Source organism: Hibiscus syriacus, unplaced genomic scaffold (genome assembly GCF_006381635.1).
Source record: "Hibiscus syriacus cultivar Baekdansim isolate YM2019G1 unplaced genomic scaffold, ASM638163v2 tig00117016_pilon, whole genome shotgun sequence".
Taxonomy (NCBI): domain Eukaryota; kingdom Viridiplantae; phylum Streptophyta; class Magnoliopsida; order Malvales; family Malvaceae; genus Hibiscus; species Hibiscus syriacus.
The window spans coordinates 400,452-427,901 of record NW_024063525.1 but is presented as its reverse complement, the minus strand read 5'-3'; the positions used below and the strand labels follow the sequence as shown (position 1 = coordinate 427,901).

At 36.2% G+C, this 27,450-nt stretch overlaps 1 pseudogene; it reads left to right on the top strand.

Annotated features, from left to right (window-relative positions):
* Positions 1-20,649: 20,649 nt before the first annotated feature.
* Positions 20,650-27,038, top strand: LOC120195588 (annotated as a pseudogene).
* The last annotated feature ends 412 nt before the right edge of the window (positions 27,039-27,450 follow it).

Sequence of the window (27,450 nt, the reverse complement as noted above, 5' to 3'; positions counted from 1 at the left end):
AATGATGTGTCATTGAGCTGAGCGTAGTCGAATTCAAAGGTCTTTTGTTGGCAGATAACCCTTCTAGTCTTGAGTTATGCTACAAATGATGTGCCCTCGAAGCTCAGTGTAATTGAACTCGAGGGTCTTTGGCAGATAGCCCTTTTCGACTTAAGCTATGCTACAAATGATGTGCCTTGGAGATGAGCGTAGTCGAACTCAAAGGTCTTTGGTTGGTAGATAACCCTTCTCGACTTAAGTTATGCTGCAAATGATACACCTTAGAGCTGAGCGTAGTCGAACTCAAAGATCTTTTGTTGGCAGATAACCCTTCTAGCCTTGAGTTATACTGCAAATGATGTGCCCTTGAAGCTGAGCGTAGCCAAACTCGAGGGTCTTTGATTGGCAGATAGCCCTTCTCGACTTAAGCTATGCTGCAAATGATGTTCCGTTGAGTTGAGCGTAGTCGAACTCAAAGGTCTTTGGTTGGAAGATAACCCTTCTAGCATTGAGTTATGCTGCAAATGATGTGCCTTGGAGCTGAGCGTAGTCAAACTCAAAGGTCTTTTGGTGGCAGATAACCCTTCTCGCCTTAAGCTATGCTGCAAATGATGTGCCTTGGAGCTGAGCGTAGTCGAACTCGAAGGTCTATGGTTGGTAGATAACCTTTTTAGCCTTGAGTTATGCTGCAAATAGAAAAAATTGGCTTCCCTTCACATGTCTAAGCCGGTCGTAATTCTTTAAGTGGTTCCCCTGAGTGGGTCTGAACCAAATGATTTTTGGATGATTCCCTTTAATGGGAAAGCCCACTGATAAATTTTGTCAGCCGAATATCTTCCATTGTGGAATTGAAATATGGCTGGAAACCTGCTACTCATTGTTGAGTTAAGCTGAAACGGATTCGTTCTAAATTAGTTCCAGAACCCATCTAAAGTTGATTATCAATATTTCAATCTGTCGAGTTGGTTGAGGTGTAGCTTCTTGCTGCTGAGTTAAACAACTACCATCAATCTTTAAAGGTGCTTTTGAATCGAGTATCTTTCATCTTGAAGTCAAAACTTAACTCTAAAAGCTACAAAAATTATGTATGTGAAAAGATGATAAATGTGATGCTTTTAAGTATGCCTAAGATGCATGCAATATGAATTGGCCTTGGACAGAGTCTCATGCTTTGTCTGTCGATCTTGATCATGCCCCATTCTCTTATTGGGTTGAAGCCTTTCACATTTGAGACTGTCCTGTTTGAAAATGTTTTTTTCCTTTCTCTTATTTAGGAGGGAAAAAAAGATATGAAAATAGAAGAACTCTGTAAAACATTGTTCTTTAATTCAGGCTCGCAATCGAATCAAATCATAAACATGAATTCAAAGAATATAAGAAGAATCAATAGCTCTTTTAATGCTTTCAGAGTTATAGCACTTTGACAAATGTTCAAATGGATGAGTTGGCTTTAGGTTGATCTAAGGTTTCAGCCATAAAAAATGTCATTCTTTCAGTTATTGCAACATGCTTTTTCTTTGACTTGGCATTTTAATTGGATGCAGACAAAATGACGCAACTAGCATTATCAATCACTAGACCTTCTATTTCGGTTCTCTGAAATCTTCTATTTGTTCAAGTTTTGTAAGCTCCTCTACCAAAGGTAGTGCAGAAATATCAGTCTAAAAATGAAATTCCTGAGTGCTCGTGTGAAGTTGACTATAACAGGTGTTCCTTAACTCCCTTAGTCCATCTTTACCAAAACCTCCTTATTTAAATTTTTCATTGTCTGGCTAACTGAATCCATAAAGCCGGGGCGTTTAACCATTTGCTCTAGAGATACAACTCAATATTATAAGTACCTTTATTAGGCTAGCTGAATATTATACATAAAGTCGGGGCGTTTAACCAATTGCTCTAGAGGGACAACTCAAGCTTTATTTTATAGTATAATCACCTTTATCAGGCTAGCTGAATCTTATCCATAAAGCCAAGGCGTTTAACTAATTGCTTTAGAGGGACAGTTCAAGCTTTATTGTGTATATATATAATATTATAATCTGGGTATACGGATTCAATTTCTTAAATTTGTCAAGAAGAACCTGTTATAGTCTAGGTGTTTTTTAAAGTCAAGGAATCTCATCTTTAGAGTTTAATTTCCAAGCAACTGACCTAAACTAGATTCACCTACTCGACTATTCTATCTGTGAAGATTATTATCATCACTGAAATTCTTAAACAAAAAGTATAGTAACATCATATACAAAAGATGCCCATGTTGTCCGCACCTATGTACATCTAAATACCAAGCCTTATTAAGGAAGAAAGAATTTCAAGATTGCAAGTTTGATTCGTTGCTCGTCATCTTTAAAGTAACATAAATTTATTCAAATGTCTTTACAAACAATCCGCATAAATGAATTGAAATATCCAAAGAAAGTTAAAAAACAAGTTCCAAATATGAGAAAGTTCAAAAAAATCAAATTCAAACAAGATGCCTCAAAATTGAATAAGGCCTCATCAGGATGCCCCACTTGCCATGACACTTTCTGCTTTGGGAGTGTCATTGCTTTCATTGTAAAATTCCAGCTCTTTTCTATCCATCATTAGCTGGACCAAGACTCTAAATTCGGTACATTCTTGTACATCATGTCCATCTTCATTGTGATAACAATAATAACTACTACCTTTGGAATCTGATGTGCCAGGATGTAGTGCAAGATACCCCACATTTATCATTTGCTTCCATACCCAAGCAAGAGGCAACTTCACTTCGGAGACTTTAGTTTTGGCCTTTTTACCGTTTTTCTTGGTGATTGCACTATCCTCATTCTCTTGATGATTAGGTAGAGGGTTATGTGCAATGTGGGGTAATTCTGTATTGTTGAAATGAATCCAACTCTTGTTGCGTATTCTTTGGATAACCCTCTTAAAGGCGAGACAATTTTCAATAGCATGCGCCGAAACACCGCCATGATATTCACAGTGTGCATTTTTGTCAAACCATCTGGGGTATGGGGGCTTTAGTGGTATCTTTGGGTAGGGCGACACCACATGTGTGTCAAACAATTGTTGGTAGAGCTCCTTGTATGTCATGGGAATGGGATCGAAATGCTCTTTTTCTCTACTTGATTCTCTAGAAGATGATACAGCTGCAGCTGGTTTTAATTTGCTGATGATATCTCTTTCTTTCTTCTTCATGGGAGGCTTTCCACCCGACCTACCTCCTGGTTTATTGGTCGTTTTGACTTCTTCCCCAAATTTCATAATGCGGTAACCATCCAAATTATTTTGAAGTCCTGATAAGATTCTGGGTAAGACAACTACTTGCGGGGTAGGTGACATAGTTACCCCTTCCGATAGACCTGCTCCAGGTGCACTTGTATGACGTAGGCCAGCCAACCTGGTAATGATCTGATCGACCAATGACTCTTTCCCTTTCGTAATTGTATCTAGGGCACTCTGGCTATTTTAATTTATCTTTTCTTCTATATCCTTCTGCAACCTTAGATGTTCTCTTCAAGTTGAGCAATTATGGCTTCCATTTTCTTTTGGTTTGAATGGGGATGACACGTGTCTGAAGCTTGTGGAGTTAAATCCGACGTTTGTTCCTTTTGATGAGACATGCCTTTGTTAGTTAATGTGAATGCAAAGAAAATAACAAAATGCAAAATATGTCTAAATGCATGATGCATGAAATGTCCAAGTCATTGATCCAAAAAATGTGTCTGTTATTATAAATAATCCTTATTGGGGACAAAAGTGTTACATCTGAAGAGACAAAAACATTTTGATAGTATAAATCCCGAACAGCCTCTGACAAGTCGAACCGTTCTGGCTCATTTGGCTAGACTGTGCCAGTGACGAGCTGCTTGTCAAAAAAAAGGTCTCGAAGGACTGCATCTCCGACTTTCACTCTCTGCTGAGCTTGTTTCTAACGAAAGTTCCATTAGATCCCTCCATCCAGAGTTTATCGACTTGTTTATTGAATTCGTCAATAACGGTCTCCAGCTTAGCTAGGGTTTCGCCATCTTGTTCTCGTAGTTTACGAAAGGACTCTCCGTGTCAGTAACCTTTTCATCGTCTTGCCCCTGCAACCTTTACCATCTCAAAAAGTTGACGTTTGATGTGTATAATGGAAATCCCGAGTATTCTCTAATCATAGCTGGACATTCTGAGCTTTTCATCTCTTGTATTATAACTCCTTTGTTTATTAATGCAGATTATTCATGTTTAACAACACGTTTTTGGTGGATCAACATCTCTTTTAAATGATGAAAACAAAATAAAAGAGAACAAAAATAAAAAGAGTTAGTGAGGTAAATCAAAACAATAATAAAAATAAAAAATTCTACCCACATGATATCTACCCCATATGCTTATTATTCCTAGGTGGATATGATCTCTATCCTGCATGCTAATTTCAAACAAATCCTAACCGCATATTTGTCTAGTTCACATGCTTTGAACAGAAAAATAAAGCAGAAAATAATTTTGGCATCCTAGGGTTTGAAATGAGGTTTTGGGCTGGGCTCTAATTCCCTGTACTCTCACGGATTAGGTTCTAAAAGGGTACCCGAGTTCTCCTTGTTGGTGCCCCCTTGGGCTTGCCAGACCCTTAGTCCTAAGCCCATTATAAGCTTATGTGGACTAAGTTAAACTCGAGAGGATACATTCGCTTATGCTTATTCGGTGAATAAATTCACACGAAGACATAAGATATATGAATCTCAAAGGTTACTTGCTAGGCTTGTTCGGAGAATAAATTCTCACGAAGGCGTCGCTTTCACCCCACTTAAAAAGGGTTCGAAGCTCGGGTATAGAGCCAGAGATAGAAACTTTTCAAAAATCTGAAATCATTGAAAAAAATGTCAGTACAACTATTTACTAGAAAAAATAATCAAAGGTAAATAATTGTAATCGAATAAATAAATAAAAATAAAAATTTATTATTTTCGCATGAAAAGACAATCGAAAATTAATTTTGGCCTGACTCACTTACCTTTCCCCAGCGGAGACGCCAAGCTATCGCGGTCGTCTTTCGGTTGGGCCCGAAATTGGGCTTCGACTTGGATTAAATGCTTTAGAGTCACCACCGACCATTTAAAATGAATTTAGGTGGGTCAGACATCATCTTACCTGATCTGCGTTGTACCAGAAACGTGTCGGGTTCGAGAGTCGGTTACGGTCAATGAAGGATTAGCACCCTTGAACCGCCCTTTCGATACCAATTAATTTTTCAGTTGTCTTTAATTGCGAAAATTGAAATTGAAATTTAAAAATTTGGTTCAAGTTACTTACCTTTGATTAGTTGAGATTTACTAAATATAAAACTATAAAAAAATTATAAAAAATATAAAACTATAAAAAAATTATAAAAAACTATTTTTAAAATATTTTTAAAAAATGAAATTAAAATAAATAAATAAAGATAATCAAAAAAGGAAAAAATATTAAATAAGATTATAAATATATATATATATATATAAGATAAAATAAAATAAAAGGAAAAAATAAGAAGTAAATAATAATAATAATAATAATAATAATAATAATAATAAATGTATATATATATGAGGGGAAAATAAATAAAAAAATATACGAGATTAAAATAAAATAAAATAAAATAAACATGAAAATAAGAAAAATGACTACTTTAAAAGAAAAGAAAATTGAGGGACAAAATTAAAATTAAAATTAGGAATGAATTCGAATTAAAGGGCAAAATATATTATTACAAAAAAAGGGGGACTGAAAACGTAATTTACCCTTTTTAAAAGAAAAACGCGCGAATCCTGGGAGTTGGATCGACTCGTACGCGCGGGTCGGGTTGGCCTAACGGATCTAACATAAAAACGAAAAAACTCCCAAATTATCTTCATTTCGCCCCTCTCAAATAACTCCTCTCTCCCCTCTCCAGATTCTCTAAACTAATCCCAAAGCAAGGTGGAAACCCAACCACACCCCGGTGGCCAACGACTACCTAACGCCGCCACTGCCGGTGGCCGGAGAAAACTAAAAACACCTAAAACACTTCTCTCAACACCATGAGTCCACAACCAAAACCCAAATCGCCAAAAAATGGCCCGACCGTCATAGATCTAGCCCAAAAAGCTCGGGTTTTACCTTTCTGGGTGCGTCCATTCGGCTTCCCGGTGAGCTCTTGGTGGTTGATGCTTCGGTTTTTATTTTTATTGTGTATTTACCTTCTCTGTTTCTTTTGTGTTGTTGTATTCGGGTTTCGATTTTGTTTGTGGTTGTTTCACTGTTGGTTTCGATCGTGGGTTTCGTTCTTGTGTGGTTTGGGTTCTCGGTTTTCTCCTGGTTATGGCTTTCGGTGGTTGATGCTTCGGTTTTTATTTTATTGTGTATTTACCTCTCTGTTTCTTTGTGTTGTTTGGGTTTCGATTTTGTTTGTGGTTGTTTCACTGTTGGTTTCGATCGTGGGTTTCGTTCTTGTGTGGTTTGGGTTCTCGGTTTTTTCCTGGTTATGGCTTTCGATGTTCTGTGTTTTCGTGATGTTATGGGTTTCGATGATTGTTTGGCTTTCTGTGTTCGTTGGTCGATGATGGTTTTTTGTGATGGTTAATCTCTGTCTTGTGCTGTTGTTTGGTGTGGGTATTAATAGCCCCACCTCCGGTGGCCGTTCCGATAATTACGATAACAGACCTGTCGTTCGTCGAGGATTTCGGGATGAGTCAGTCTTGATTTCCCCGGTCGAAAATCTCATTGTTGACCGGTGCGTGCGCTGTTGTTGGTGACGATCAAGCTTCTGGAACATTTGATCCCAATTTGATCTCGACCGTTGGATTGGGTCAGATCCAACGGTGTAGATCTGGCTGCGGCGTGACATAAAATTTTAGGGTTTTATTTCCCTAGCTGCGTTTGATCTTGGTCGTCCATTCATACCCTGATCCAAGGGTCTTCATTAGTGCGGCGCCATATCTTAAATATGGAAACCCTAGACACCTGCTGGGCTGGTCCAGGCCCAATCTGGACTGTTACTGGACCGTTTAATTGGACCATGCAACAAAATGAAAATAAAAATAAAATAAGTAATAATATTAAAAAATAAAAAAGGTAAATAAATAAAAATAAAAATAAACTAAAAAAAGAATATTTTCCAAAAATCTATATAATATATATTTTTTAAAATATTTTAAAATTATATATTATATATATTTTTAAAAATATTTTCAAAATTATATAGTTTTCAAAAATGTTTTTAAAACTATATGTTATATGTTTTTCAAAATGGTTTTTAAAAAAAACTATATAATATATATATGTTTTCAAAATGCTTTTTAAAAAACTATATATTATATATTTTCAAAATGTTTTAAAAACTATATATTATATATTTTCAAAATGTTTTAAAAACTATATATAATATATATTTTCAAAAGGTTTTCAAAATTATATAATATATACATATATATATTATAAATAAAATAAAAAATAAAAATAAATGTGGACGAAAATGAGTGTCTACAATGATATATTTATTAATAATCCGTAAGTTTAAAGGTAAGAATAGTTTATATAAAAAAAGGATAACAACTAATATTTTATTGTATTTCCTCAACTCATAGTTATCAGATCGTAACCCCGTTTGCATGGGTTTCGAAGAATCTCATTACCCGCAGGAGTCCCATTGCCGTTAGCACCCTTTTTAGTACTCCTTGAGCATATTTCTTATTGTTTGTTTTCGTGCATTAAACTCAGGAATGTAGCCTTCTTCATACAAGGCGAGGCCCCTCCCGCGAGGAGGGGAAAGAAGAGAGGGATGAGGGCTTTTTTCACTTTCTCAATTAGGAGAGAAATTAGGTATGCTGAACCAGATAACATTTTCCCCCCTTGATTTACTTTACTTCCAGACGAATAAAATAATGAATCCACTCTCTCTCCTTTTTGGTCAGTTAGGAATAAGAATTTCAGTATGAAATGAAATCATAAATGACTTAAATAAACATCCAAAGTAGGCAAGATAGGAGCATGAGCATCCAAACCAAACCCATATCAGAAGCCATAACGAGATCAATCAATCAGTCTTCGCTAAAGAATATGCCTCTAAGCTGGTCAATCAAAAGCGACAGGAAATAAGCGCTTTCTAGGGCTGTTGTGCCCGGACCAGAACAAAGAGAGAAACTCAACCTAAGACCTCTGGAGAGTCTACTTTTAGGTCAATGTCAATAGGAATCAACTCACGAATAAAGACAGACCAGCCTGAACAGACAATCTTGGTACTTAAGATGAAAAGCGGACCCTATCTTTTAGCAGTTGGGAATCTCGATTAGTGAGTCTGCCTCGTTTCATTCTTTAGTTCTTCCAGTAGAGACTAGCCAATAGGCTCCCACCCAAGCGGTTGGAAAAATCCCTTTCCGTACTAAGTCTCGACGCATGCAAAAGAAAGAAGAGAAAACATCTCTCAAGACCCTATAGCCCTACTGAAAAAAGTGTTCCTCCTATTGCCATTTCCAGGCGGCTAGTTAACGACAACATTTTGGGGGCTACCGCTTTTCTTTTAAGCTTAAGAGAATGCCTAGGAAAAGGCCCTTAAGTAGCTGTGTCAGAGCCTTTTTTTAATGATTTACGAAATAATGATTTACGAAATATGGCTGTGAATCCCAACCTCTGAGAGGAGGATCCACTAGACGGAACCAACATCTCAATAAAAGAATCTCAAATCCTGGTATTCACATTCCTAGTTGATTCATCTTACTATTGATGGCAATTACTAACTAATTGGCTGACTGATCAAGGAACAACGGAACATGCCACGCTATGAAAGAGATCGCGCTTCTATGATCTATGTCTGACCACCAAAATGGTGTGGCCGAGAGGAAGAATCGGCATCTTGCGGAGACCTGTCGGAGTATGTTACGCCAAAAGTGTTCCAGGGAGATTTTGGGCAGAGTGTATGATGATAACAACTTATGTGATAAAGAGGCTTCCTCAGGCAAGCTTGGGATTTGTCTCGCCCCTTCAATAAAACTGTGGAACACAAAACCCACAGTGAGCCACTTTCGAGTTTTCGGCTGCGTGTGTTATGTGTTTGTATCTGATCACCTCCGCAGGTTGTTTGATAAGAAGGCGTTACAATGCATCTTCGCGGGATATGACAGTGAAAGGGTGAGGTTACCAGACACTAAGGAAGAAGAAAAAGAAAAGCTGTAACAGGAACTTGGTGAGTTATCAAAAGATACACAATCCAATCCTAAAGTCGTAGAAGAATCCATACCTTTCCTTTCACCAGTGAAGAAAAAAAAGCCAGAAAGAATAAAAAGTAAGCCCTTGGCGAACTGGTTGGTGTGCACCGCAGAACTGTAGAACAAGAGCAACCGAGCCAACAAGAAGTCAGAGAAGAAACTACGCCACAGCCGCAACTACGAAGATCAAGCAGGCAGCGGAAGCCAAATCCTAGGTATGCCAATGCAGCATTAGCTGAAGAAGCATCTCAGAGTGTCGATTGGCAGAGGGCAATGGAGGATGAGATTCAAGCCCTGAAGGAGAATCAAACTTGAGATTTGGTACCGAATATAAAACCCATATCTTGCAAGTGGGTTTACAAGGGCCCAGATGGTTCGATCGAAAGGTATAAGGCTCACCTAGTGGCTCGAGGTTTCTCACAGCAATACGGTCTGGCAAAGATTACCACCGTACGTGTCTTGCTCGCACTTGCAGCGAGCAAGTCTTGGAAGCTTTGGCAGATAGACGTGAAACTTTGACGTGTTATATGAGTAGTTAGTTAATAATTGTGGGTTTTTAATTTGATTAATAGAAAAATATTAAAATACGGAAAGGTAGAACAGGTACGGCCCACCAATGATTTGGTATGATGCTAATCTGATTCCGTGCTGGGCTTCAAACACGATAATACTAAACAGAAACACGAAACGGTATGAAAACAAAACACGTACCATTGCATATCACCTTACCAACAAGTGAAAATTTATCCAATATAAATCATTCAAAAAAATATATATAAATATTTATATTTGATATTTTAATATTAAAAAATATGAGAACGGAAGATGTAAATATAAAAAATATATATAATATATATGTCATAACCAATTTTTTTTTAAAAATTAAATATTATTTTAAAAAATGATTATGACTTTAATTTGAAAAATTGGTTGGTTTTGAATTGATTCGAATAAAATAGAAAAGGAGTCGTCATCGACCTTTGAGTTAGGTAGGTTGAATACCTAAAAACGTCTTTTTAAAACAATTTTATAAAAAATCTTTTTTAGACAAAAATCGGTCTGTGTTTCCCAAAGATTTGATTTAAAAGGATTCGGGAGTCGGTTATGCATGGGAAATGATTAGTACACCCAAAGCGCCCAAAATTAGTACCGTGTCACGTACACTTTATCGTAATGATGGAAATTATGAATTGAATATAAAATTAAAATATGATCCATTTGTTAAAATTTAATTAATTTACTCCAAATTTATTAATTAGAGAAAATTCTTTAACTTGAAAAGAAATCTCAATATTAGCAATCCTCCATTAGAAAAACTATCTCATCTATTTCTTATCCGTAAACAATATTCATTCGTCGATAAATATGCGTATCGAACTTGAAATGGAAATCACTATTTGCATAAAATAAATTACACATAAAAGCGTATTGGATCATTTGAATATTAAGTTTAAATAGTAAAACAAACTAAATTTATTTCAAGTTTCCATTTCGTTAAAATGCCCTATCAGATCACATCACTTCGACCAAGTGATGCTTTCCACACTCATTCTACAAATCGGTTCTTGAAATTATTCGAAACGAATCGATAGATAAAGAAAACAATGAAAACAAATACAATTTGAAATTTATAAAATAAATATTTACAACAAACAAAATTAATAATGTATCTAAAATAATACCGAGAGTCGTAATATTCAAAATACATATACATGAAGGACTCGAACGAAATAAAATAAAAAATTACAGATCTAAGCACAAATAACATAAATAATCACATTTGATTTTAAGGGACCAAAATAAAAATAACATAAACTTAAAGGACTGGACATCAAATAAAAATAATCCAGAGCCAAGAACAAAATATTAAACAATACATGTACTAGAAATGCAAATAACCCAAAATTAATATTAGGGACCAAAATGAAATGAACATAAACATAAAGGACCAAACAATAATTAAACCAAATGCCCAAACAGTGACTAAAATAAAAGATTTACAAATGTCATGGCCAAATTCAAACATCCACAAAAATACACAACACACGAAATTAGTGACTAATGAAATAATTACAAATATTGCGACCAAAGTCAAATATTAACAATAATAACAAATAAGTAAGAACAAGACTAAAATAAAAATATTGAAACATTAGTGCTCAAAATAAAATAAAACAGAACTTCATTAAATGACTAATAACATGACATTACAAACTTGGGAGGGCCTAAACTGTAATATGCCTCAGGTATTAAAAACAAACGGGTAAGCTTACAAAACAGGGGGACTAAACACGCTATTTTCTCTTAACCAAAAAACACAGAAAATGGGGCCAAAACGACATCGTTTTGGTCCAAGTATATAAGCCCAAACCGAGGCTTAAATCTCTCATCTCCCTCATTTACTCTCCTTCTTAGAAAATAAAGAGATAGAGAGTTCTACGAAATCTCTCAACTTTCCTCGTCAGGGAAGAAAAGGTTCGTCGCCGGTGGCAAAGATTACGGCGGTCGAAGTGACCCAAAAACCCTCAACAGAATCCTCTCAACCCCCTCAACAAGGATCTAGCCTCCTCGTAGCCTAAAACTCACCCTAGCCCACTAGATCCAACATTTTACCTTTCGAAACATCGAGGAATCGGCGACCTTCAAACTTCCAACTGCTTTAAACCGAGGTAAGGTTCTCATTTTTATCTTTTTCTCCTTTGATTCGAATGTATTTTCTGGTTTTATTTCTCTCTTTTTTATTTGAATAGGCTAGGTATTTTGGGGTTTTTTTCTTCCTTGGTTCTCTCTCTATTCTCCAACTGGTTCTCTCATTTTCACTGAATGCCTTTATGTTAATATTTGTGATGGTTTTTCTTTGTTATTGATAGCATTTTTCTTCCCGAGAGAATAGAGTATGAACACCCTATATCTACTTAACAGAACCCCCGGTTTCCTCAGACTTTCTTTGGATATCTTTTAATGGGGTTTTCTGACTTGATTTGTTCTTTTGACTTATGGCATCTGTCACTGTAGATGGATGGGCTCAAAAGGGCTCGACAGTGGCTCGGGAAATCATTGGCAACGGGGATATAGCTCGGCTTGAACGACAGCTGGAATCATGGGCGGTGAAGCCTCACGCCGATGGGGAAAATGAATGGTCGCGCGGTGGCTGTTGAAGGGTTAGGGTTTTAATAACCCTAAATAACTCTTGATCTGGACTATTAATTTGGGTCCAGATCCAACGGCTAGGATTTGGGAGACTGGAAGCTGAAGAGAATGAAACTCTAGTGGGTTTGGGTGCTGGGCCTGGATCAGGTCATATTTTGGGCCTAGGGTCTGGGCTCCAGCTGGGTTAGCAGCTCGTAATTAGGTTGAGTTGATTTGTAATTGGGTTTGGGGTTGGTATTGGGCTTGTAATTAAATTGGGCTTCAAGGCCTACAAAAATGATGTAATTAATTAATTAATTAATGATAATAATAATAATAATAATAATAATAATAATATTTTTGTAGACCCGGACAAAAACAAGTGTGTACAACTGCCCCTCTTTGCACATTATTATGTTAACAAGAATAGGGCATAAACAAAAAAGACAACAAGTTTTTGTCTGGTTCTGTTTTTTGGTTTTGAAATTTGATAGTGTTTGTTGGTGGGGACGATAGTGCTCATACGTGATGAAGAGGTCTGGTCGTCTAAGGGTTACACGGCTCCTTCGTGATGAGGATATTTGGTCGGTGGATGACACGGTTCCTACGTGATGAGGATGGCTAGCCATCTTTAGGGAAGGTGATAACTTAGTTCCTACGCGATGAGGATGGTTAGTTATCTAGGGGTGACACTACTCCTATGTAATGAAGAGGTCTGGTCAGTGGAACACATGGTTCATACATGATCAGGATGACATGCCACCTTAAGGGATGATAACACGGTTCCTACGTGATGAGGATGGCTGGTTATCTAGAGATGACCTGAATCTTACGTGATGAGGAGGTCTAGTCGGGGGATGGCATGGTTCCTACGCGATGAAGTCGACATGCCATATTTAGGTATTTGTTTCAAGGGAAACAAACTCAAAGATGATTGTTGCAAGAGAAATTATCTTAAGAGAGATAAAATTTGTTTCAAGGGAAACGACTCACAGATGATTGTTTTAAGAGAAACTGTATCAGGAGAGACAAAATTCGTTTCAAGGGAAACTACTCAAAGATAATGTTTCAAGAGAGACTGTCTCAAGGGAGACAAAACTTGTTTCAAGAGAAACATGCTAAAAGAATTGTGTTTCAAGGGAAACAATTTCAAATTTTATATTTTGAGGAAGAAATGTCTCAAGCGAGACGAATCTGCTTTGAAAGAAACAATCTCAAGCGAGATTAATTTTGTTTCAAGTAAAACAAACTTTGAAATTTGTATTTCGGGGGGAAAATGTCTTAAGGGAGACGAAATTTGTTTTGAGAAAAATTGTCTCAAGCGAGTCAAATTTGTTTTTAAGAAAAATTGTCTCTAGCGAGACGACACTTTGTTTCAAGAGAAACAACATCAAAGGAGATAGATAGACTGTTTGTTCCTGCATGTTGAGGAGTTTTAGCTGCCTTTAGAAGATCTGATCGTTCACTTCAGGATGTTGAATCTTTAGATGACATTGTTTCTTCAAGCTAGAGACATTTGGCATCTTCGAACCTTTATTTCCTAAAAAATCAATGATGTATTTATGGATGATTATCATGGATGTTTATGGGTGTCATGATGAAGTTTATTTGATGTGTTTGATTTGATGAATTATTGAGTTTGTCCTCAAGAGAGGGGAAAATGTCTTTAATGCACATGATGATGAATGTTTGATGCAAAGATGCAAATTTCATGTATCATGTATGTATGTGTCGATGTATATATGTGTGTTAATGCATGTTTTCTCGGTGGGAATGATTGCATGGGCAAGCTTCATTCTATCCTTGATTTAGTTGTCTTTATTTTTCCCTAGGGTGTACTCTTGCAAACCTTGATCTGAGACAATTTTTCCTTGTCCCATCAAATTTTGCCCTAAAAATTTGGCTTCTCTTACCCCATCTTCGATCTTGAGCTTCGGAGGGATATTCGTTGAATTCCAAGATACTTCCAGAGAACTTATCTTGATTGAAAATGTTTTTTATTCTTTTAATCTTTGATAGTTGCAAATCTTTGACAAATATCAAGATCGAATGGTTTATTTAGAGGTTGGCTACCTAAATTCTAAAGTTTGTTTCATTGATTCGTCATTTTTTCCTTTCCTCGGTCATCGTGAAAATTAGGACATGCCCCTCTTTCTTGGTTTGGCATTTTGATCGGAGGCAGACAAAATGACACAACTAACATAGTCAGTTGCTAGACTTTTCAGAACACTTCTATTTCAGTTCTCTGAAATCTTCCATTTATTCAAGCTTCGTAGACTACTCTAGTCAAGGTAGTGCAGAAATATCGGTCTAATAATGAGATTTTTGAGTGTTCGTGTGAAGTTGACTATAATAGGTGTTCCTCAACTCTAATAGTCCATATTCACCGAAACTCCATATTTAGTAAATTTGATTTAGTTTGCCATTGTTTGGCTAGCTGAATTCAATTTCATTGTACATATATATTATAATTACCTTTATCTGGCTAGCTGAAGGATTCATGTCGTCACAAAGTCTTCGACTTGACAATCACAGTGGAGCAAACACTGAATTACCAAGTACTCAATCAATGTCATGGTTTGAATGTAATCTATTCACAAAGCCAGGGCTCGTGTTTCCTCTATAACCAATTGCTTTAGCGGAATAGATCAACTTTATTGTGTATATATATATATTTGTTTAAGGATTCCACATCTTAAGCTTGTCAAAGAGAACATGTTATAGTCCAGGTGTTGTTGAAGGTTAGAAAATCTCATTGTTAGAGTTCAATTTCCAAGCATCTGACCTAAACTAGATTCAACCATTCAACCATTCCATCTGTGAAGATCATGATCATCATTGAACATCATCCACATAAGTATGAACCAATTAGTTTTGCAATCTCTTGCGCTAGTTGCCCCATTTTTTTCTCTCCTAACACATACCTGAATGTCAAACCTTTGATTGGTTGTACATGCGAGGAGGGAGCTAGCTCGGTCCCTGCAAGAGAATGGTATGTATTATGGTGTATATTTAGGTTAGGATCAAGGTGTCCTTGTTTTGATGGGTTCAATCTTTTCATTTGTCAAAGATTTATAACCTCAATTATTAAAAAACTTTTAATTAAGATGGTATTCAAAGAATTTCAAGATTGAAATTTACTCATTTCCTCATAATGTAGTATTTTATTTAAAATGTTTGAACGCCAAGAGACTTACAAACATGCACACATAGAAAAAGAAAAACAAGTTCAAAAAAGATGACATCCTGTTTATGAGAGTGCAACAAAACTCCTAATGGATACCTCAGCCGACTCCCGATCAGAATGCCCCATCAGACATTGAACGTCAATGACTCTGAATCGATCATATCTTAGACCTTGGACTTCAATGCCTCACAGTTCTCAGTGGTATTCCATGAGCTCCCAATATGATAACTGCATATGGCATTAATATCATGACCTTCAAGATATGAAACTTCTCTTGGTTTGGATTGAACTAGAGTTACAAGATTCTTCTCAACTAGCGTTGGGAGAAATTCCTCATATGTCATTGGGATTGGATTAATGCGAGTCTTTTCACGGAAGACATTATAAGGCCTAGTCCCCAGATTAGCTAGGTAAGATCCCACTACGTTAATCTCAGTTCTTTCCTCAATGTCGGTACTGCTGGTGCCTTTTATCTGGCCATTCTTGACAGCTCTTTCGATCATTTATCCATACATGATGATGTCAGAGAAACTTTTAGTTGCAGCTCATATCATGTAGTTGATATATGGATATTTTAATGTGTCGATGAATAGAGTGATGAACTCCTTTTTAATCATTGGTGGATGCACTTAATATGCAATATCACTCCATCGTTGAGCATATTGTCAGAAGCTCTCATCACTCCTCATCTCCATATTCTGCAGCGTTATTCGATCAGGGGCCATTTCAGTTATGTGCTTGTAATGGCCCAGAAAGGCACTAGCCAAATCCTTCCAAGAGCGGATTTGAGTACGACTCAGTTGATTATACCACTTATAAGCAGGTCTAATCAAACTCTCTTAGAAGCAATGGATCAACATATGATCGTTGTTGGTGTATTCAGTCATCCTTTGAATAAACATTGTGAGATATGCATTAGGGAAACTGGTTCCATTGTACTTTTCAAACTCGGGCACCTTGAAATTATTCGAAACGAATCGATAGATAAAGAAAACAATGAAAATAAATACAATTTAAAATTTATAAAATAAATATTTACAACACACAAAATTAATAATGTATCTAAAATAATACAGAGAGTCGTAATATACAAAATACATATATATGAGGGACTCGAACAAAATAAAATAAAAAATTACAGATCTAAACACAAATAACATAAATAATCACATTTGATATTAAGGAACCAAAATAAAAATAACAGAAACTTAAAGGACTGAACATCAAATAAAAATAATCCAGTGCCAAGAACAAAATATTAAACAGTACATGTACTAGAAATGCAAATAACCCAAAAATAATATTAGGGTCCAAAATGAAATGAACAGAAACATAAAGGACCAAACAATAATTAAACCAAATGCCCAAACAGTTACTAAAATAAAAGATTTACAAATGTCATGGCCAAATTCAAACATCTACAAAAATACACAACACACGAAATCAGTGACTAAAATGAAATAATTACAAATATTGTGACTAAAGTCAAATATTAACAATAATAACAAATAAGTCAAACAGGACTAAAATAAAAATATTGAAACATTAGTGCTCAAAATAAAAAAAAACTTCATTAAATGACTAATAACATGACATTACAAACTTGGGGGACCTAAACTGTAATATGCTCCAGATATTAAACCAAACGGGTGAGATTACAAAATAGGGAGACTAAACACGCTATTTTCCCCTAACCAAAAAACAAAAAAATGGGGGCCAAAACGACACCGTTCTGGTCCGAGTATATAAGCCCAAACCGAGGCTTAAATCTCTTATCTCCCTTATTTCCTCTATTTCTCATAAAATAGAGAGAGAGATGAGAACTCTCTCAACTTTCCTTGTCGGGGAAGAAAAGGTTCGTCGCCAAGAGCGACCCAAAAACCTTCAACAGAATCCTCTCAACCCCCTCAATAAGGATCTAGCCTCCCCGTAGCCTAAAACTTACCCTAACCCACTAGACCCAACATTTTACATTTTGAAACATTGAGGAAACGGCGGGCCTCGAACTTCCAGCCTTCTTTAAACTGAGGTAAGGGTTTTCCTTTTTATATTTTTCTCCTTTGATTCGAATGTATTTTCTTGTTTTATTTATCTCTTTTTCGGTTTGAATAGGCTAGGTATTTTGGTTTTTTTTTCTTTCTCGGTTCTCTTTCTCTTCTCCAACTGGTTCTCTCATTTTCACTGAATGCCTTTATGTTGATATTTGTTATTGTTTTTCTTTGTGATTGATATCATTTTTCTTCTCGAGGGAATAGGGTATGAATGCCCTACATCTACTTGACAGAACCCCTCGATTTCCTCGGGATTTCTTTGTATATCTTTTAATGGGGTTTTCTGACTTGATTTGTTATTTTGACTAATGTCATCTGTCACTGTGGGTGGATGGGATCGAGAGGGCTCGGCAATGGCTCGGGAAATCATAGACGGCGGGGGTGCATCTCGGCTTGAGCGGCGGCTGGAATGATGGGAGGTGAAGCCTCAAGACGATGGGAAAACTGAACGGTCGCGCGACGGATGCTGAAGGATTATGGTTTTAATAACCCTAAATGGCTCTTAATCTGGACCGTTGATTTGGGTCCAGATCCAACGACTAGGATTTGGGCGGCTGGAAGCTGAAGAGAATGAAACTCTAGTGGGTTTGGGTGTTGGGCCTGGACTGAGTCAGATTTCGGGCCTCGGGTCTGGGCTCTAGCTGGGTTGGCAGCTTGTATCTGGGTTGAGTTGATTTGTAATTGGGCTTGAAGCTGGTATTTGGCTTGTAATTGAATTGGGCTTCAGGGCATGCAAAAAATTATATAATTAATTAATTAATTTATTATAATATTAATAATAATAATAATAATTTTATAGACCCGAACAAAAACGGCTGTCTACAATATATAAACACCATATTAATGATGGAGATAAATGGTATTATATTCTTTTAATAATCCAAAATTATACAGATAATAAATAAGAATTTAACCATCGGTCGTTGTCAAAAAAAATAAGTTTCATATATTAGATTTCAAGATAAAAAATCTGGTTATAGATGTAGATAAAAAGAAGGATAAATAGAAAATAAATGAGCAAAATATACGACGTATAATCATACAAGTTAGTACTCGCATCCTTATTAATAGCTTTTCGTTTAAATTAAAACAGTTATATCGCTTATCTTAAGTTAACATCTAACTTTATCATCGCCTTACATGTTTTACATTGATATTGGTGCAATGAATATGGGTTAAACTCTCTGGTTAATAAAATCAGTCAAAATGATTAAGCCGCAATAAACTCTAATTTATACTCACAAGTCACAATTCATAAGCTTGTGGCCCAGTACACGAAATCCAACACTCAGATCATGATTTGCTCAATGGCCCGATAAAAGATGTGCAAATAACCTCAAGCCCCATCACGTCACAATTTTCATGAGCATTAAGCCGGACAATTTTCCAGTCTTATTATGGGTTTCAAGACACCATCTCGTGACAGGAGAAAATCAACAGAGAGCTTTCACAAGATTATAGATTTATAGTCTTTTCCAACTAATTTCATCGCAAGCAGGGCTCAGGCAACTGCAGAAGTAGTTTAGGGCACTGATTGTTAAATCCCAAATGGTGTGATGATGTTGCAATTGATGTAGAAGCTAAAAAAATAATATTTTTATTCTATCTCACAGCATCTTTTGTAAAAATTAGGGTTTCACTCATGGTCAGAAACATTATTTTTTCAATATTTTTATGATTAATTTAGACATTCATAAATTTATCTCATCATTCTCTCTGTTATTTTATTAATTTAGATTTCTTCCAAATCTCTTTAAACCACATGAAAATAAAACTAAAAAATTCTCACCTTTAGGGTTTGAAGACTTTCTCACATTTGAGAGTTTTAACATGATTATTCGAAAATTTAACTGATGAGAAATATTCCTTTGAGAAGATAAATAACATACCTTAAAACTAGTTTCATCGAATGATTGTCGAAGAAAATTAAAGCAATACAACATCAAATATTTAAATGTATTTTTATCAATTTTGAGTGAGTTTCATGTAAAATTAATTTGAAAAGAAAAAAAAAGAGCGAGTACAAATATTTTGATACTAATTTTGTCGTGAATGACAACCAATAATAATTAGTTATTGGTCGACAACAACTATCAGAGGAGTAAGGGTGTAAATGAATCGAGCTTGAACTAATAAATTTATGTTTGTGTTCGTTTGTTCATTTTTGAAGGTGTTAATGTTTAGTTCATGTTTGTTTAATTTTTTTAATATCGTGTTCATGTTCATTTATTTATTTTTGAAGATGTTTTGTGTTCGCTAATTTATTGTTGTTCGTTTAATGTTTGCGAACATGTTCATTTATATGTTTGCGAACATGTTCATTTATATGTTTGCGAACTTGTTCATTTAGTATTCGTTTATTTTTCTTTTATATGTTCAATTTCTAGTTGAACGTTGATATTTGCAAGCTAAAGAAAATGGTAAAATTATGTCACTAGTGATTAAACTCCTTAAAATTCACAGTTTAAATTTCGACTTTTACCATGTGTTCAATTTAATTATTACTTCACCAATATTAAAAATGTAAAAGAAAAAAGAAAATCAGGTGAAAGAGCTTGTTTATGAACATAAATGAATGAGTCGATTAACGAGCTCATAAATGAGTTTGTTCATGAACATAAACGAACCGAATACAACTTTATTCGTGTTTATTCGTTTATTAAATGAACATAAAAAAATTATTAATACTCGTTTATTTAACTTAACAAACAAACATTATTATACAAACAGTTCACGAACGTTCTGTTTATTTATACCCATACGGAGAAGTAGATGGTTTTATGTAGGGAAACAAGAAATAAATGATCACGTAATCACACTATAATGATTTAACGGTTTAACGTTCAATGTTAAAATTGAAGCACTTTAAAATTTAGTGTTAAGATGGATATATAACCTAACTTTAATGACTAATGATGAGGTTTACAGAGTTTTATTACCAGGCGAGATCCATCTTGATTTCAAGTTAGTATTAAAATCCGACCTGGATTTATGGTGCTACACGTGTAACCCGGCCTTTGTACTGGCTGTTTACCTCCGAGACCAACACACTGAACAGTTGACTAGTTGAGAGCATCCGCCAAACCTCGCCCTCCCCCCCCCCCCCCAAGATGGCATGTCCTACGGTTTCTTTCCTCCTCCCCTTCATAACTGCGGTCCAATCTTCCTCTACTGCGGAAACGAAGATGACATCGAATTGTTCGCCGTCAACACCGGTTTTGTCTGGGACATCGCTCCGCGCTTCGGTACCATGATTCAATTCCCAGAGGTACATTAGTATCTCAAAAGTTTTAGCTACTTTCTTCTCACGGGGAGAGCAAGCGCTTACTGATTTCGCACTTCTCATTACTGATTTGAAGAAGAATTTATCCAGTTGTTTTATTTTGGCGGCTGCTATGGAGGAAGCAAGCTCAAAAGGCTCTTAATTTTTGGGTCGTGGGATTGAATTTCATGGAGGACATTTCATAATTCGGAGGTCTCTTCACCCCTGACATTGGATAAAGCTGATTTCACCATGACGATGAGATAACCTACTAACTTACCTCTCTATATATATATATATGAATAAGGGTCAACTAATTTTGTTTTGTAAATAAATCGATTAATTTGTTCTATGAAATGGTACAACTTGATTCACGTCATTATTGAAACAGTGTTAGCGGCATGGATGAGGCTCAAGTATCCTCATCTTGCTGTTGGGGAGCTTGTTTCATCAGCTCCGATTCTTCAGTTTAAAGATATTGTGCAAGCAGAAACATTTTATAATATTGTCTTCAATTTTTTCAATGTTTTATCACATAGGTGTTCTAAGTTAGTTTGGCCTTTGTTACATTTTGTTGTTTATTGGGAAGAATCTAGTTTTGTTTTTTATTTCAATATGTACAGCTGGAAAGTAGTAGCTGTTTTGATACTATTAGAAAGTCACTTACATCTGAGGTTCAAAAGGAGGATGGCCTTCGGCAACTGTCTAAAGCTTTCCGCTTGTGTCGGTAAGAACAATGGCAGAATTGGCATATGTGCATTTCTGTATGGGGTGATGCAGTTTGAAACTCTTGGCAGGGAACTAAAGAGTGTCCAAGACCTAACAGACTGGTTGGATTCTGCTTATCTAGCGATGGTCAATTATCCGTATCCAGCAAACTTAATAATGCCTTTGCCAGCACATCCCGTTAGAGAGGTCAGTTGGGTTAGCACAAATGAGAGTGGCTTAATGCACTCTTTGCATAATGTTGATGTTGCTTTGAAACTTGATTTTCTTTGGAACCTTGGCTGTTCTCTAACATCTTGTTTTAAATATATGTAACGAAATTGTAGGTATGCAGAAAGATTGATGGTTCTCCTCCCGACTCTAGCATTCTGGAGCATATATTCAATGGAGTGAGCTTATTTTAGAGTTATACTGGAGATGTTGACTGTTTTCAACTTGATGATGATCCTCGCGGCATAGATGGGTGGGATTGGCTGGTCTTGGAATTATTATTTAGTTGTGCATCTTCACATCATTATGTAGTTGAGCACTATTACTGATTGTTTTTGTCATTTCTAGTTCTTGATGTAGGCTTGCACTAAGATGGTTATGCCAATGGCTAGTGATGGAAATAATAGCATGTTTCCAGCATATGATTGGGACTACTCTGCTTTCCGAGAAGGGGTGCAAGAGGGATTTCCAGGTGACACCAAGGCCTGGATGGATAACAACGGAATTTCGTGGACACATAAGAGAACAATACGTTACTTTATGTTGGCTAGTTCCTTGAGTTTGCACCATTGTTTAGTCTGCACGGCAATGAATGAATGGTGATCTGTTGATGCGGTGTGAGGAATAACGAATAAACCTTTGTGTTTATCTGAAGGGTATCGAGCACGCATTGAAATTCTTCGAAGCAACATCATATTCTTAAATGGTCTATTAGATCGTTGGAGTGGTTGTTAAACTATATGGGAAGATTTGTTGTAAAACAAAACAGAAAAAACTTAATAACACATGAATTGTATACAAAGACTCAATGAAAAAACAAGAACTCAAGACACTTTATTCACTGATTTGCATCCTTTATATAGACTAAAATTACAACAAATTTAATTAAAAATATGATAACTCAGCGGCAAAATCACAATCAGATATTAAACCATGATTTTAACTAACCATTCAACAACTTTATTGAAACTAATTTGAATATTTCATCTACTGATATGCACAAGATTTTAGGCAACTAACTAAGTTGGTGGTGAACTTTATCACTCCTTCCTAAAGCCAACTCCAAACCTTTTTCACAATCCCAAGCTGTGAGCAAAACTTTTCCAACTTAGTTGTACTCAAGCCTTTCATGAACAAGTCTGCAACCTGGTTATCAGTCTTGACATAGGACAACTTAATTTCATCTTGTAACATCTTCTCCCTAACAAAATGTTAGTGCACCTCCACATGTTTTCCTTGCATGATGCACAGGATTTTCTGCTAAACGAATAGCTCACTGATTGTCACAATAGAGAGGTATTGCACAATCAACTTTTTGGTGCAAATCGTCCATAAGTTGCACTAACTATGTACTTTCTTAGGCTGCCGTAGTTGTTGCTCTATACTCTGTTGGCTGTCTTTTACTACATTTAAGTTGGTGCAAATCGTCCATAAGTTGCACTAACTATGTATCATCAATTTCTAGCCCCAAAAAGTGTTTAAGTTGGCCAAGTTCCTTCATTTAAAAGCGGACTGAAAATTTTGACAAACAGACTATAATCTGCATGAGCCATAACAAAATCAGCTTTGGTTAAAAATTCAACAACCTTATCATACCATGCTTTCGACGATTGCTTTAACCCATATAACGCCTTCTTTAACTTGCAAACATAACTAGGATGACTTTCATTCTCAAATCCAATAGGCTTATTCATGTAAATTTCGCGATCTAGCTCTCCATGCAAAAAAGTGTTCTTTAAATCCATTTGCCATAGCCTCCAATCTTTGCTAGCGGCAAGAGCCTAGAGAACTCAAACAGTAACAATATTGGCCATCGGACTAAACGTCTCTTCATAGTCCAATCCATATTGTTGAGAAAATGCCCTTGAAACTAACCGCGCCTTGTACCTCTCAACTGATCTATCAGGACGATACTTTATTTCATAAACCCATTTACAAGATATAGGTTTCACATTTGGTAGATGTGGCACAAGCTCCCAAGTCTGATTTTTTTCAATGCAACAATTTCTTCCTCCGTTTCTTTTTCTCACTAAGGATCTTGAGACGCTTCTTCATAAGTCGTTGGCTCAACCAAGGCTTTTCCTCCACTACAGCTACATTAGCATACTTCAGATTTTGCCTACGAATTCTGGTTGATCTTCTAAGTTGTGGCTGCGAAATTTCTTCACCCTCTGGATTGATTTCGACCTCCTGCCTCTGATGAACACCATTCCACCAAGGAATATTTGTTGTTGCTCCTTAAATGTCCTGGAACAAATACATAACAAATACACCCAAAAACTCGAAAATGACCAACAGCAGGTTTAGTATCCCATAGTACCTCAAAGGGTGAGATGAAACCAAGATTTAGTGTTGGAAGTTTGTTAATGACATTAGCAACAATCTTCATACGTTCTGCCCAAAACCTTCCATGCATATTTTTTGCATGAAGCATAGTTCGACACGTTTCAGCAAAATGTTAATTCTTTCTCTCGGTAATTTCGTTTTACTGTGGCGTGTTGGCACATGTGAATTGATGATGAATCTTTCTATTTCTCACATAGGTATAAAACTCATCTGATGTGTAGTCCCCGCCATTATCCGTGAGTAAACATCGAATTTTTCTACCAACATCTACTTCAGCTACTTCTTTAAATTCTTTAAACTTAGTAAATGTCTCTACTTTTTCTTTCATAAAGAAAACCCACACATACTTTGAGTAATCATCAATAAAAGTTACCATATAGCGCATTCCACTAATTGAAGGCTGTTTGACATGCCTAAATACATCAGAATGAACTAGTTCTAACGGAACCTTTACTTTGTACTTAGATTCTTCATATGGTAGCTGATGCGCCTTACCGAATTGACATCCTGCACAAATGGAATCATCTCACACTTCAAGTTGAGGGAGACCCTTAGGCATTGACTTCTTCATCTTAACTTTCAGCTTGTGATAGCCGACATGTCCAAGCCTTGCGTTCCACAAATCTGTCATCTCATTCTTCTTTATTTTGTCCACATAAACAGTTTCTGTCGACATCACATAGGTATATTCCATTCTCTTCCCTTCCATGGTTGATGTTCCTGAGACTTAACATTTTCGTATACCTTTACACCCTGTGGACTAAACAAAACATAGTGGCCTCTAGAGGTTAATTGTGCCACAGATAATAAATTTTTCTTCATTTCAGGCACATGATAAACACCTTGAATTGACATTGGATCAGAACTAAATCGAAGTGTGATAGTTGTCTTACCAACATGGGTGATAGGTAACCTTGAGTTGTTAGCCGTTACCACCACACACGATTTCTTTTGTATGCTGCAACATCTTGAAGCTTTTCTAGATCACCGGTCATGTGATTAGAACAATCAGAATCAACAATCCAGTCATTCTTCTAGTCACTCTTCTGGGAAGTTGTTACGGAGAATGCCAATTCTTCTTCTTCCACAGTAAAGGATGCTTCAGCATCCCACTCATCATCACTCTGAATATCTCCTTTAGACGTCACTGCATTACTCTCAACAACTTTCTTCTTGGACCAGCAGTCTTTGGCTATGTGACCCTTTCTGCCGCAATTATAACAATCACCATCAAACTTCTTCATCTGGTTGGATCAATTGTTGTAGTTGCTACACTTTTGAGTTTCTCCAAATCGAGAACTCCCATGACGACTTTCGGATTTGCCATCATACTTTCTTGGTCTGCTTCTGACATTATACATGAGCTTTTCTTTGCCTTTTCCACTAAAGAGTGCCACATCCTGAGTTTTGATTGAGACTCCACCTATTTGTTTTGCAAAGCCTCTTGACCCGTTAACAGGTTCTTAGAATCTGCAAGCGGTGGTTGTGTAGGCCATCCTTCAATTGCAGTAACAAAACTCCTGTTCTCCGGTCTCAATCCAAGAATGATTATTCATTATTCTAGAATCCGCAATACGCGATCTAGAATCAAGTTCGGAAATCTCACGACGTAGGGGTTTTACCTTAGTGAAGTACTGATTGATTGCCAAATCTCCTTGCTTCATTGATAACAATTCATTCTCTAAGAGCTGCAACCTTATGTCGTTTTTTCGTGAGAAAAGTTCTACCAACGTGTCCCAAGCCTATTTTGGTGTGTCAGCGTCTCTGATATGCTCTAACATTTCTTCCTCTACAGTTGATTTAATTGGAAACATAGCTTTACCTGCATTAACCTTCCAGTTCTTCAAGCTGTTAGCTTCTTGAGGTAATGGTGAAGGCTCATCTTTGCTAACAATGTCCCACACATCTTGAACGTCAGGTAAGACTTCATATACATGTTTCCCATGTGTTGTAATTTTGCCTTCACCAACCTGACTCTGATACCATAATGTTAAACTAAATGGGAAGATTTGTTGTAAAACAAAACAAAAGAAACTTAATAACACATGAATTGTGTACAAAGACTTAATGAAAAAACAAGAACTCAAGACACTTTTTATTCACCGATTTGCATCCTTTATATAAGCTTCAACTACAACAAATTTAACTAAAAATAGGATAATTCAGCAGCAAAATCACAACCAAATATTAAATCATGATTTTAGCTAACCATTCAACAACTTTACTGAAACTAATTTCAATATTTCATCTACTGATATGCCCAAGATTTTAGGCAACTAACTGAGTTGATGGTAAACTTTAACAGTGGTGGCAGGTGAGCTCCTGAATTTTTATCAAAGTTTTACTCATTTGGTTTTAATGAATGATGTTCGTATTATTATTTGCAATGTTCTAAAGAATATATCTGAAACGATTGTTGCTCTTGTTATGGAAGAAGGTAATGTTTGTATTTTTTTTTAATGAGTGTAATAAATTGGGAGTGAGTGTTGAATATAGGTATATGCTATCATACCTTTATACTCTTATCTGAATATGTGTCAAAGATGAGTATTGGGTCTGTGTACTTTAGGGAAAATGAAGACTCCAGGCAACATAGATTATCAGCTAGTCAATGAATTACTACTTATTTATCTCAACTGAACTTTTTGATGCTGTTAAAGTGTTAGTATCACGATCGAAAAGGCGCAATGCATGCATGTAGAATGCAGTTACCATCTTAAACTCATGAAGATTGTAACAGATTAACTTTAGTAAAGCCGGTATGAATATGATTCAAGTGTTCTAACAGTTTATACTTGAAATGTTTCAGGCGCTCATCACATCGATTTGCATGCCTCCACGATGGAGACCCTGATTGGTTAGTTGAACAGAGGGCAACAGAGGTCAAGTTGATCCAGGGTTGGCTCGATAACTATCGTAAGAACATGAAAGCAGCCTTCAACATATAGATAAAAAGGTGTGTACGTAAATATGGTTCTTGGGCATCTTTTCCCAACCCATCACATGGACATGCTCATTAAATGGACGCACTCACTTTAGGGGAAAACCATGAAATGGATGATTAAGTGTTTGCAGCAATGGGAAACCATGCAATTCATTGTAAGATGTTACAGGGTTAGAGGTTTTTAAAAGTAAATAAAACATGGGAAAGCTTTCATGATTATTAAAATAGGGTGTCCCAGTAGACAAATTTATGATTCAAACATCAATGATCTTGTATTATATATATGATTGAATTTTGTTTGATTTTGGATTTCATTCTCAGTGAAGAGATGGTGGGAGCAAGAATCAACAAATAGACCTTTGGCTTCCTCCACTAGAACTTCTTTTCTTAAATAAGACAATTTTGAGATTAGTGAAAACTTTTCTCAA